Source organism: Ranitomeya variabilis, chromosome 3 (assembly GCF_051348905.1).
Source record: "Ranitomeya variabilis isolate aRanVar5 chromosome 3, aRanVar5.hap1, whole genome shotgun sequence".
Taxonomy (NCBI): Eukaryota; Metazoa; Chordata; class Amphibia; order Anura; family Dendrobatidae; genus Ranitomeya; species Ranitomeya variabilis.
The window spans coordinates 50,213,638-50,226,944 of NC_135234.1; the positions used below are offsets into that span (position 1 = coordinate 50,213,638).

The following is a 13,307-nucleotide window of genomic DNA, read 5'->3' on the forward strand; positions in this document are numbered from 1 at the left end:
TTCTCCAGCTGAAGATTTTTTTTGTAGCGGTAGTACAGTATGATATTATTACCCACTATCGCATAAAAATATGATCGGATCTAGAAGAAAAAACAAAAACAGTCAGAGGGGGGGATGCCTAATTATACATGTAACCCCCCACCGCCTGCTTACCCTTAAATAACTTGATGGAGAATTCAAACATATCCTTTTTGGATCTTTTTTTTGCTATTTTATACTGCTTTTTCTCGTTAATGTCATTTTTTTTTTTTAGAAAAAGCTAAGATGTCAATATTTTCAATTATCCAAATAAGAGAAAACTATGTGTAACCTTTAAGAAAAAAAAATCTATAATATATCATTAGCATAGCTTTATATGAGCGGATCTTCTGCAGCTCATTAAAGGAACAGATTCAAGATACGCATGGGCTAGACGACTGAATGGCAATGCTTCAATTATAGCTATCTATGGAATAATAAGCTGTTAAATTAGGTTATTAATAAATCTATATCTATAAGAAGATGGAAACAATATATTTTAACGTCATATGGCCATTTCTTTACCGCAGTCAATATACATAAAGAAAGCGTGTACAGTATAAATTATACATATATATATATACACACATATAAAAAAATACGTATATATATATATATATATATATACACATACAGTAAGTAAGTATATGTATAGATCTATTTAATATGTATATATATATATATATATATATATATATATATATATATATATATATACACACACACACATACATATATAGATAGGTAGATAGATAAAGATATTATGTACACCTTATATTATATACACCTCATATTTGCATTTAAATAAAACCACCACACAGTGCCAATAAAATGTGCTGATTTTAATGACATTTTTAGAATATCATGACACAGAGGCAAGAAAACACAACATATTGCTTGGAATTGTTATCAGTAGAAAATGAGAAAAACAAGACATTTGTAAACCAAATATATCATATTTTATTAATTTAAACAATAAAACATATTATTTAATACACATCTACTGCCATTTCCAACCCCCACCCATCCCCCCCCCAAAAAAAAACAAATCTGAAACACAGGAACAGATACAAGGACATGATTTATTCCCTCCATATCAGAGATACACATCAATATCACAGTCCAGAGCTGCTGATTCCCCTCCGCCTAGGTCCCAAGAGCCAAACTTGTGATCAATGCTGAAAAATCCTCACAAGTTAGGGTCTCAGGGACTAGGAAAAGTCCAAAATCACTCCGCTGCTCTCGTCTCGTAAGGTTTTTATTCGCTTTCGACTGGAAAAATGGCATCGATATATCAGTGTTATAATATATAAAAACACAAACACAGTGAAGCATTAATCCCAAAGCCTAGAGGAGACAGTAAGGAGAAGAATGAAATCCTCAAAATCTGAAGAGTCAGTGTGGGAGATGCTGCAACCTACGTCCATATCCTGTTGCTATCTGGGCCCTGGGATATGGGGTTCTTTAAGGACGATTCCACACATATTTTTTAATCTTATTTGAGAAGAATATTCTCTTTTGCAGGAGATCGGGAGCTGTGCACACACAAGCCTAAGCAGCGCAGCTGATACAGACAAGGAACAACGAAAAGGAGCTGAGAACACTTTCCTATCACCAGGGGGCTTTAGCCGGCTAGGGGCATAGACCATAATCCCGGCATATTCATTTCCTAAGAAAGCCTTGTGTCACAGGAGTATTATTTCCAATTAAGGTGCATCCCCTTGTCATTTCCTCCCGAAAATACATTTTCAATCAATGGCCCAGAGAGGTCTTGTCGACTGTAACAAACCAAAATAGCGTAGGATCCGGTGAATGGAGAAATCCGCGTCCTTCCGAAAAACTTCTTGTTCTGCATAAAATATAACATAAAGGAATGAGAAAAAAAAAAGAAACAAAGCGTTAGTATAGTATAAGGAAATAACAGAATCTGTCCTGTAGGCTTAGAGGGTGCCAGTCAGTATGAAAAAAAAAATCAGCAGTTTTTTGTCGTTTTAGTGTTTCGTTAGCAAAAAAAGAAAAGATGTAGTAAAATCCGGTAAGCGAGCCTATTCCGAACGTTATCGGAAAATGATTTTACATGCAATATTTGAACACAGACTACAGACGAACAATTAAAATGAGGAATCTGTGCCCTCCGCAGATATGGCATTAACATAATTACATCCCCCCGTCGCCTAGACCCATCCTCCTTGGAGACTACATCTGATGCTCCCAAAGATTGAAATCAGTGAGATTTGGATTCGCTCTCAGACATACCTTTTGCTTGTCACAGACTGGCTTTCACCTTCCATAGGCACGCGCAGACACACAGACAGACGCACACACTTGCAGACACGCTCAGACACACACATTAAAAAAAAAAGCAAATGCCGGATGCTGCTGACTCAGAACAGTTGTGTTTGGAGGGGGTGCAGTAGGCTGGTATTTTCTGCACTCCACATTAACAATAACTCTCTCTAGTATCCTCCCTCTCCAGAACCTGCAGAAATGCAGTATTTGCATGACGCTGACACTCAGCCCTTGCAGGTCAGACGTCGGTGGGGGTTGGGGAGCGCAGGCTGGGGACACACACACACATATAAAGCAAGAATCAAGCCTCCTTTAAGAATTCCCGTCTTATCTTCCAGCATTACCTTCCTCCCCACTTCCGCTTCTCCATTTATTTGATATCTTTTTGGATTAGATTGAAAAAAAAAAAGCATGGTGTCAAGTAAGGCGAACACACGGTGTCAAGTAAGGCACCGTCCCCCCTCTCGATTGCCTGCAGTGCCCTCCTTCCCTCCCTAAATCGATAAGTAAGATCTCCAGAAGCAGTGGTGAAAACAGGCTGTGACATCGAGACTTTCATCTTCAGTCCTCTCGGTGCCTGAAGAATAGCAAGTGATCCAGCCACGCACGTGACGTGCGGAGACAGAATGCCAGCAATTCTTTTACAGTCTTAAGAGTTTTTTTTTCTCGACGCCTTTGTAGGTCCTCTCCCTCCTCACCGCACAAATGCTTGCGGTAACAATACTTTTCTATAATCCACAGCCCAGACATTGCCATGATGAAGCGTTTTATCCTCACCCAGTCACGAAATGCAACCAAAGCAATGAAACACACAAGAATCGTTAGATCTAACCTGCGCCCTTGTCTTATCTTCCTAGACCTGTCTCCAATTAATATCCAACAAGACCGGACTGTAAAAGTGAATGGCTCTTGAGAGTGATGCAATAAACCTGATCACTTATTACTGTACCTATAAATAAATCATCGGTACCCATTTCAGGGAACGGAGTATTATTTCTGCACTTGTTCTGTGCCTTCACATACCTTTCTTTCTAAAGTGCTGGACTTAGAGGATTTCCTCCGAGCACCGATGCTCTCGAGCACAAAGAACAATGGAGAATCACCTCCACAGTCATCCTCTGCCCCAAATGCTGTCTCATGGCACCCAAATGCCGAACTGACGTTCAGAGACAATTCCCAGCATGCACTGCCAGTCTGCAACACTTCCGTAAGTCACAAATTGGCACAATAATCAAAATATTACAAAATCACCATCCAAATAATAAATATGATAAAACAAGACATAGACATGCAACAGAGCTCAACACCTTCCATTTTAATGTCATACGTACATCAAGAGGCGATGCCAATCTAACGTCCTTTTGCCCAGTCTCATCCTTTTTTTTTATTGCAGCTCCTGCATCCTTTTAATTTCTTTGTGTCTTTTTCTCCCTCTCTACTTTTACCCCCAAAATGTCCCCGGTTAAATAAATGTCGTGACCTCAGAGGCGAATAAGCCAGAGAGAGAGAGAAAGAAAGGAGACACTATTTTAAAAATGGAACATGCACTCTGACATAGGCTGGAGAGTGGTAGAGGAGTGCGGACTGCCTCTAAGAGCAGCCGTCACCTGCTCTACGAATCAGAGAAAGCCGATGCAAATGTTACACACGTCTAGATTCGCTCCCAGCCCAGTCTCTCGCACTCGCTGGAGCTCATGCCAACGGTTCAATGCTGTGTGTATGTAACCTAATGATTCTAGGGATGTTCAATTCTTTCATTGCAAAAGGGAAAAAAAAAAGAAAAATGAAATAAAAAAATTAGGACATTGATACTCGTGTGTGTAATATGACGGTGCTCCTCAAGAGCCGAGAGACCGAGGACAATCGAGAGGCAGGAATGGACTATATATTTAAACAAAACATAGACCACCGGAGGCATTATAATGGTAGCGTCCTTAGGGCCATGGGACTTGGCGGACCACGTTCGATCAATACTCCTCTGCAAAGAGATGCTGCAATCTATCAACTCAATTGCCTTTGCTAGCATATATTTGATCTGAGGACTTATCGAGCCATTAACCCTTCCACTAGTGCCTTTCCATTGTTAACAAGTGCAGTATAAATATATGCTTTATCCGACATATTAAAGCTATGGATTGCTATGGTTTTCGGACATAAGATATGACTACCCTGCTCTCTATGTAACTGATCAATGTGTAATTGAAACGAGACCGACGCTTGTAAGAACATTGTCCAATAAAGGTCTGGTATAAGGGTTTCTACATAATGCAAGGACTCAATGATGCATGCTTTTTGACTTAGGACATTTTTATGTTTTTTTTAATAAAATGAGAGTCTGTAGTATGGGAGAATTTATGGGAGCAGGGTCGAGCTGCAGAAAGCTGGCGGTGGCAGGAGTGGGGCGATGCTGCGGGCCCGGGGCTGGGTGGAGGGGTTGTCCCGGTGGTGCGAGGCTGCAGGCCCTGGGCTTTAATAAAATGTGGGCATCAAGGCAGAAGCGGAGTCCCCTCTCTGTACATTGATTTTCCGATGATGGGCTTCAGAAAAATGGCTGCCGGAGGCGGCACATGCGCAGATTTAGATTTCGGCTCAATGATGAGCCAAGACCTAAATCTGCACATGCGCCTTCCCAGCGACCATTTTCTTGAAGCCCGCAGCCGGGAAATCCATGTATAGAGCGGGGACTTTGCTCCTGTCTCACTGACTAAATTTTATTGAAGCCCAGGGCCTGCAGTCTTGCACTGCCTTCCTGCAGCAGCGACACTGCCTCCTGTGACCCCACTCCACTGCTGTCACTCCCCCGGTAAGCTACATTTGGATTATAAGATGCACCCCCATTTCTTCACAAAGATGTCACTGCCACAGCTGCCGACTCCTGCCGCTGCTACGTCGCTCCCCCTCCTCCGCCAGCATTCTGGACAATTGACTCGTGTATAAGCTGAGTCAAAAAAATTGTGCTGAAAATCTCAGCTTATACACGAGTATATACTGTAATTAGCTGTAATAGTCACATGCATGTAGGGTATATCGTCAAGGCCGAGATTTGAACAGCAAACATCATGGAGGACAAGAGCTGCGGCTCTGGATCTGGGGGTTTTGAACAACTAAATACTGATTTTTCATTTTATTTGATCAACCGCAGATCTCTGTAGTTTCTGTCTAGGACTAATGAAAATGTTCAATGAAAAACTGAATTGAACTAATAAAAGTTCTTTATTGTTTAATCAGAAAAGAAGATATCAATCAGACATGAATTAGATGGTGTTTCCCACCTGTTATATGTCTTTTGGTGCTTTGAAAGTGAACGCATGGTTGATCGCCACTTAAAGGGATTTTCCCACTAACCAAGTTAATTTTAATCAACATTTTAATCAATACATTTTGGAATAATAATAACATCCACAATTGCATGTGTTTAAAAAAAATGTTCCAGTGCTGAGATAATCTTATAAATGTTCCCCTGCTGTGTACTGTGTAAGGCCTTCACACGTCCAGATAATTCCAGTACAGGAGAAAACGGTACCGGAGTTATCCGTGTGCTCACGTGGCACATCAGTGTGGCACACGTGCGGCAGCCGTGTGCCGCCCGTGTGCCGCCTGAGGACAACACGGACGGTCCGTGCAGGAGAGACAGCGCTACAGTAAGCATTGTCCCCTGCTTGTGGTGCTGAAGCCGGCATTCATCCCTTCTGTCCTGCTCGGCTGATAGCAGCGCTTGCAGGAGAGAAGGGATGAAAGATCAAGTTTTTTTTTGTTTAAAATAAAGTTTGGGGGTCACCTCCCACCTCCCATCCCCCGTGCGCCCGCCCGCTTGCAGAGAAATACTCCCGCAATGTCTCTTCTCAGCATCGGCAGCTTGCCCTGTGTGAGCAGTCACGTGGTACCGCTCATTACAGTGATGAATATGCGCATCATACATAGTGGGACCTGGCAGGGTAAGTCTATGTAGAATTGGGATAATATATGCCATGTCAGTAATGTGGATTATGTCCATGTACCGATGCCCATGCTGATCAATATAAGCAAGGTAGGAGTTGCAATGACAGCACTACACCAATAAGTATAGACACAGATCACCCCTCCTTCATTTTCAAATTATTCTGTGTTCTCTGCTCGTATGATTGCCATGCATCAAGTCAATAGCCCAGACATAATCTCTACCATTCGGCCGTTGATGCGCTTATTCTTGAGACACCTCCTTGTTACGGTTTTTGTTTCTGGGAGCAATAATCATTTAATTTACAATAATGGGGAGGAAGGCAGATAATGCATTACTTCATAAGGAAGGAGCGAATTCTCGCTCTACGATATTTGTTGATAAACACTGGAAAATGTCATTCTGAACGTTCTCCCACGTACCATCACCAGACTGAGAGCATCATTGTGCCAGCACAATGCACCCTGTGTATGGCCATGCAAAATTCACTCTCCACAGCTGACTCTGGGAATCTTAGTTATTTAGTTAGGCAAACCAATTACACTCACAGCCGAGTATTCCAAAAATCTGAAAGAAAACTGAAGAAGGGACAATCTGCTAACTTCCTATATTTCACTGCAAAAAACCATGACTAGTACAGACTGGAGAATATGCTTGTCTAAACTACATACTGTTCCCCCTGCTGGTAACATGGCTGGAGAAGCAGCTACCCAGACACACAAACATATACACATATACACTATATATGCATATACAGTGATGGCTGAAAGTGTTGGTGCGGAGCGCCCCCACACCGCCGCAGGGCCGAGGGGTACCCGGAGCCGGGCCTCTGGGATCTCAGTCCTGGGGTTGTCACGGTGGCTAGACCCGGTCCGTGGCCCTGTCTGTCAGTGGGGGACGTCCGTTGCAAATAGGTGCTGTTAACGGTGGTGTAGCGGTGCAGTTGTGGGGTGCAGGTCGCGGTAAATAACGAGGACACCAGGTTGCAGTCTCTTTACCTCTTTACTGGAGATCTCTCGGTCCTCAGTCCGGAATCCGGTCCACCAGGCTGCGCAAGTCCGGCCGGTCCAATGGCACCTCCAGAGTTCTCCTCACAGGTGGAAATCAGTGCCTTCCTTCTTAGCGCTTTGTGTTGTAGTCCTTCCCTGCTGTGCTTACGGAAAGTACCCCACAACTGTTGTGTCTGTTTCTTAAGTTCCCTCACAACTCGATTAACTGATCTTCTGCTAATCTTCCGTCCCTTCCTGATGTTACAGTAAGAACGGCACCCGTTTGTCAGGTAGGCCTGGAGTTCTTCCGGGACCCTAGAGACGCCCCTCTCCCGCAATTGCCCCCCAAGACTTCATAGGTGATATGTGGTAGACAGCCCGCCTGAGACTGACTGTCCTGCCGCTGTTTGGAGTATGGCTTAAAGCTGTATATTATTCCACTCCCTCGGCGTTCTGGCCACCGGTAATGCGCCTCAGCAAGGTGCTGCCTCTTTCAACAAAACCCCTGCTGGTATTCTCCTTCTGCTTGATTTCGTTTCTCACTCAGCACAATCTATCTCGCTTCTAATCCTTTCTTAGGGCACCGCCGCTATTCTGAGCAGGCACGGTCCCGTTGCGTTCTTTCAATGCCAAGCCTCTGCCAGGATCCCACCCCTGGCAGAGACCCTACTGTCTCTTCCTCCACAACACCCTCTCTCACTAGGTGTTGCTTCGTTCAATCCAGTCAGCGTTCTCTCTAACTTCCTGCCTGACCCCCAGTTTACCCACTATGGTGGGGAGTGGCCTAATGAATAGCACCCTTAGCTCCCCCCGGAGGCCCAGCTGTGAAACATATTGGTGTCTGTGATACCTGATCAGAGGAACTCCTTCAGTGCCATCGAACGCACCATGGCTCCCCTTAGTGGCGAAGCCACAGTACTGCAACGACCAGGACTCTGGGGCGCTGCACTCCCCCCTGGTTAAACACAGTACTCCGGGACTGGGAAGAAAACAACAATACAGGTTAGCAAAAAGACATACAAATTTGTTGAGTGCAAAACAATAAGCATACTTGAACAGGCTTCCCTTTATGGGAGGTGAGGACACTTTAACGTTACAAAACATAATCAAATATCATAGCAACAGGCTACAATTTACTCTCATTACCCAACCGGGTATTCTACTAAGTGCAAATGCTGGAACAATAAATTAACATTGCCTTTAAGAAACATACACTCTTAGTTTATCAAAGGCCTTCCTATAATCACATTACAGGGCAAAGTAACTCTTCATTCTCCTACTTTTGAACCTGCAGGACCGCCTGTCCTATCGGCGAACAGACCTACTGCCTCTCCTTTCTGTTACAGGACCGCCCCGTTCAGCCAGGGCCTACTGCCTTTCTCTACTATACATAGTATAGACATAACATTCCTTTCAGTTTGAGAACATGGAGCCCACTCTGCCTGGCTCCTATAAGGACTCACTCACTAACCCCTACGGGTCTACTTTCTGTCCTTAGTAACGAACTAACTTTCTATGGGGACGCAGGGTTTACCTTCTATCCTCACCTTCATTATTACTTTCTTACGTTTATATCCATGCAGAACTCTAGTCTACCTCAACAGGCTTTCTGCATCTTTCCTTTTGAAGAACATTATTCAAGCTTCACATTTCAAACATATTAAACACATATAACTTTTCATGTAAAACGGTTACATTTCTTGCAAAGCATCATCATGACATTACTGTTCCAAAACAGTATCACTTTCAGGTTCAATTCCCACCTCCCCTTTAAGAGGAGATCAAGTCTTTCTGAGGTAGCTCTTCTTCTCAGCCTACCAGTCCATACCAGAGCTCCGGAATGGCATCTTCGCAAAGTGTCTTTAACTAAAACCAGTAGGAAGCACCTTTAAGAAAGTGCAAACTATATACAGGAAAGTTTGAATCATGCACAGTCCATGATTACTGCAGTTCGTGTAACTTTGTGCAAAACTTCAAGAAAACAACAATAGTGACCCCGGGTCAACAAAGGGGTCACCTTTTTTAAAGTTTACCCTGGACGGGTTTAGCAGCAACTTAAAGAACAAACAGTAACTATTTACATTTTCATAAAAGAGCATTCAATTCAGAATCCCCCACGAGGCGCCACCTGGCGGGGGAACCCCTGCAATACAGGCAGGTCAGGTTCCAGATTCACTCCCGCGGCCAGGTACACCCCATGGGTGCGGGTCTGTTGCACAACCAGATCGTGTGCGGTGATGAGGGTCTGCGTTCCCACGTCTTTCTGCGCTGGTACATCAGGAACATTGGTCACTTGGAAAGGCACTCCCTTGGCCACTACGGTGGTTGCGGGGGTCATGCGGCAGATCGCAGGTTCTGTGATCAGACAGGTGGGGGCGACCGGGGTGGTTACGGATCGATCACAAGGTGGCACCTTGGCTACAGGGGCTGGTTTCTCTTTCTTCTAGACGTTCAGAGCAAACCACCCCTTTTCCCCAAAATGCCGGGTGTAAGTAACGCTATCCCCCGGGTAGAGGTCCCGATCGGGGTGGCCCTCTCTAAGGTGTGACTCAACATCCCGTCGGTTGACAAAGATCTCCACATATAGCCCCGGTTCCTTAATAAAGCCCCAGCCTCCTCGGAGCTTAAAGGTGGTGACGATGCCCTGCCTGCGCGGGGCCTGGTGAGTGGTGGGGTCCTTGCGGGCCCGATCCTTGACCGCCAAATCCTTTTGATGGTGAGCCTCCCGCCCAGCCTGATGTACTTTCTCCTCCTCTCGCCACCGATGTTCTAGCTGGATTTGGTATTCCTCCCAGCTTAGGGCCTGTACCATCTCCCCCTTCTGGGTCTCCACCCCCGGGGAACCCCATAAGATTGGATCCGGGGTTCACCCAGCGGCACACCGTGCGCTCCGCGTGGACCTCACACAGCAAGGGAGTAGGGGTGATTGGGGATCGCATACGGTGTTCCATGCCCGTGGCTTCCTCCCATGGTAGCAGGCGCTGGAGTCTATGGGTTCCCGGGAGAGGTGGTGCCGCTACAGGACCCACTAACACACCCTCGGCTGGCGGGGCAGGATCGGCGGACTCACCAACTGGTACGAGTTCACTTTCCGTAGCAGGTCCCGCTGGTTCTTCCGGTGAGAACTCCGATGTCCGGGAACCCTCTACCGGCTCCACCGGGTGCGGAGCCTGGACACTCACATTCAGTTGGAGGAGCTGGTTATATAAGTCCTCCATCTCAGCTCTCAGGAATCTGGTGTTATCCACGGAGGACGGGCTACTGGGCTCATCCGGGTAGTCGGGGGAGACTTCCACTTCAACCCCACTGTCGGGTTCGGAGCTGCTGGCCATAGCGTCCTCCACGCGGGTCACTTCCTGGTCTTTTTCCCGCTCTCTCCTTCGGGAGCGGTTTCGTTTTCTCTGCCTCCGCCCCCCATTAAGAATTAGGAGGCGGATCTCTGCTGCTGACGGACACGTCCTCACCGTGCAGAAATATTTAGACTGGGCGGCCATTGCTGTTCGCGCTCTCCAACTTGTCTACGCCCACTCCACGCCCCTCTTCTCTTCCTGCGCTCTCCTCAGCGCTGCAATGGCGGCGGATTTTGGCGGCAAATGGCACAACACAGTCTTTTCAATAAAGTACGGTTCAAGTACAGTAAATCACAGTCTCTAGGCACACATGACCTGATTTTTCAGGCTTAAGTAGATCCTGTTCGTGACGCCAAGATTGCGGAGCGCCCCCACACCGCCGCAGGGCCGAGGGGTACCCGGAGCCGGGCCTCTGGGATCTCAGTCCTGGGGTTGTCACGGTGGCTAGACCCGGTCCGTGGCCCTGTCTGTCAGTGGGGGACGTCCGTTGCAAATAGGTGCTGTTAACGGTGGTGTAGCGGTGCAGTTGTGGGGTGCAGGTCGCGGTAAATAACGAGGACACCAGGTTGCAGTCTCTTTACCTCTTTACTGGAGATCTCTCGGTCCTCAGTCCGGAATCCGGTCCACCAGGCTGCGCAAGTCCGGCCGGTCCAATGGCACCTCCAGAGTTCTCCTCACAGGTGGAAATCAGTGCCTTCCTTCTTAGCGCTTTGTGTTGTAGTCCTTCCCTGCTGTGCTTACGGAAAGTACCCCACAACTGTTGTGTCTGTTTCTTAAGTTCCCTCACAACTCGATTAACTGATCTTCTGCTAATCTTCCGTCCCTTCCTGATGTTACAGTAAGAACGGCACCCGTTTGTCAGGTAGGCCTGGAGTTCTTCCGGGACCCTAGAGACGCCCCTCTCCCGCAATTGCCCCCCAAGACTTCATAGGTGATATGTGGTAGACAGCCCGCCTGAGACTGACTGTCCTGCCGCTGTTTGGAGTATGGCTTAAAGCTGTATATTATTCCACTCCCTCGGCGTTCTGGCCACCGGTAATGCGCCTCAGCAAGGTGCTGCCTCTTTCAACAAAACCCCTGCTGGTATTCTCCTTCTGCTTGATTTCGTTTCTCACTCAGCACAATCTATCTCGCTTCTAATCCTTTCTTAGGGCACCGCCGCTATTCTGAGCAGGCACGGTCCCGTTGCGTTCTTTCAATGCCAAGCCTCTGCCAGGATCCCACCCCTGGCAGAGACCCTACTGTCTCTTCCTCCACAACACCCTCTCTCACTAGGTGTTGCTTCGTTCAATCCAGTCAGCGTTCTCTCTAACTTCCTGCCTGACCCCCAGTTTACCCACTATGGTGGGGAGTGGCCTAATGAATAGCACCCTTAGCTCCCCCCGGAGGCCCAGCTGTGAAACATATTGGTGTCTGTGATACCTGATCAGAGGAACTCCTTCAGTGCCATCGAACGCACCATGGCTCCCCTTAGTGGCGAAGCCACAGTACTGCAACGACCAGGACTCTGGGGCGCTGCATTGGCACCCTCGAAATTGTTTCAGATAATGAAGTATTTTTCCCAGAAAATTATTGCAATTACACAATTTGTTGTATACCGGTTTATTTTATTTGTGTGTATTGGAAAAACACAAAAAACTGAGAAAAATAGCAAATTGGACATAGTTTCATTCAAAACCCCCCAAATGGGCTGGACAAAATTGTTGGCACCCCCTTTGGAATAAATAACTACAATCACTCACTTACTATAACCATCAACAAGGTTCTTTCACCACTCAATTGGTATTTTGGACCACTTTTCTTTTGCAAATTGCTTCAGGTCTCTCATATTTGAAAGTTGACTTCTCCTAATAGCAATTTTAACATCTCTCCACAGGTATTTAATAGGATTCAGATGCGGACTCACTGCTTACTTCAAAACTCTCAAGCGCTTTGTTTCCATCCATTTCTGGGAGTTTCCTGAAGTATGTCTGGGGTCATTGGTATGATCTAGGATGCAAATCCAGCTTTCTGACGCTGGGCACTACACTGCGACCCCACATCCTTTGGTAATCTTCAGATTACATTATGCCAGACGCACAGTCAAGGCACCCTGTGCCATAGGCAGAAAAACAACCTCAAAACATCTTTGAACCTCCACCATATTTTATTGTAGGTACTGTGTTCATTTCTTTGTAGGCTTCATTCCTTTTTTGGCAAGTAGTTGAATGATGTGCTTTACCAAACAGCTCTTTCTTTGCCTCATCTGTCCACAAGATGCTTTCCCAGAAGGATTTTGGCTAACTCTCGTTCAGTTTAGCAAACTGCAGTCTAGCTTTGTATGTCTGTGTATCAGCCGTGGGGTCCTTCTGGGTTTCCTGCCAGAGCACTTCATTTAATTCAAACGTGTGCAATTTCCTTTTTTCTCCAAGCACTTGTAAATGAAGGGCGTAACCTCCTGATTTGGCCTCATTGATGATCTGGCATGTCTGACATTGGGTCAGACCGCAAACAGCTACAACAGTTTTGGAGCCCGAACGGGGGCCGTGGTATCCAGCCTATTCGGAATCCGTATGTGGGAGCTTCCTGGGAGATTGGACATGCAAAACCCAGCTTCAGCAAGGTGAGAAATTTTATTCTTACAATCTGTTTTGCACTTGCAATCTCTTTTGGATCTCTCCATATCCCTGGGTAAAGGCTGCGAACACGGTTCAAAGAACTTACATCACCAGTGAGTTTTGTGTT

At 46.1% G+C, this 13,307-nt stretch overlaps 1 long non-coding RNA gene across 4 annotated transcripts in view; it reads right to left on the bottom strand.

Annotated features, from left to right (window-relative positions):
* Nucleotides 1-839: 839 nt before the first annotated feature.
* Nucleotides 840-13,307, bottom strand: part of LOC143815131 (uncharacterized) — a 610,659-nt gene continuing 598,191 nt past the window's right edge. For all 4 annotated transcript variants that reach the window (XR_013223685.1, XR_013223683.1, XR_013223684.1 and 1 more), the window contains one exon: nucleotides 840-1,867. This is a non-coding gene — a long non-coding RNA (uncharacterized LOC143815131). The remainder of the gene's footprint in view (nucleotides 1,868-13,307) is intronic.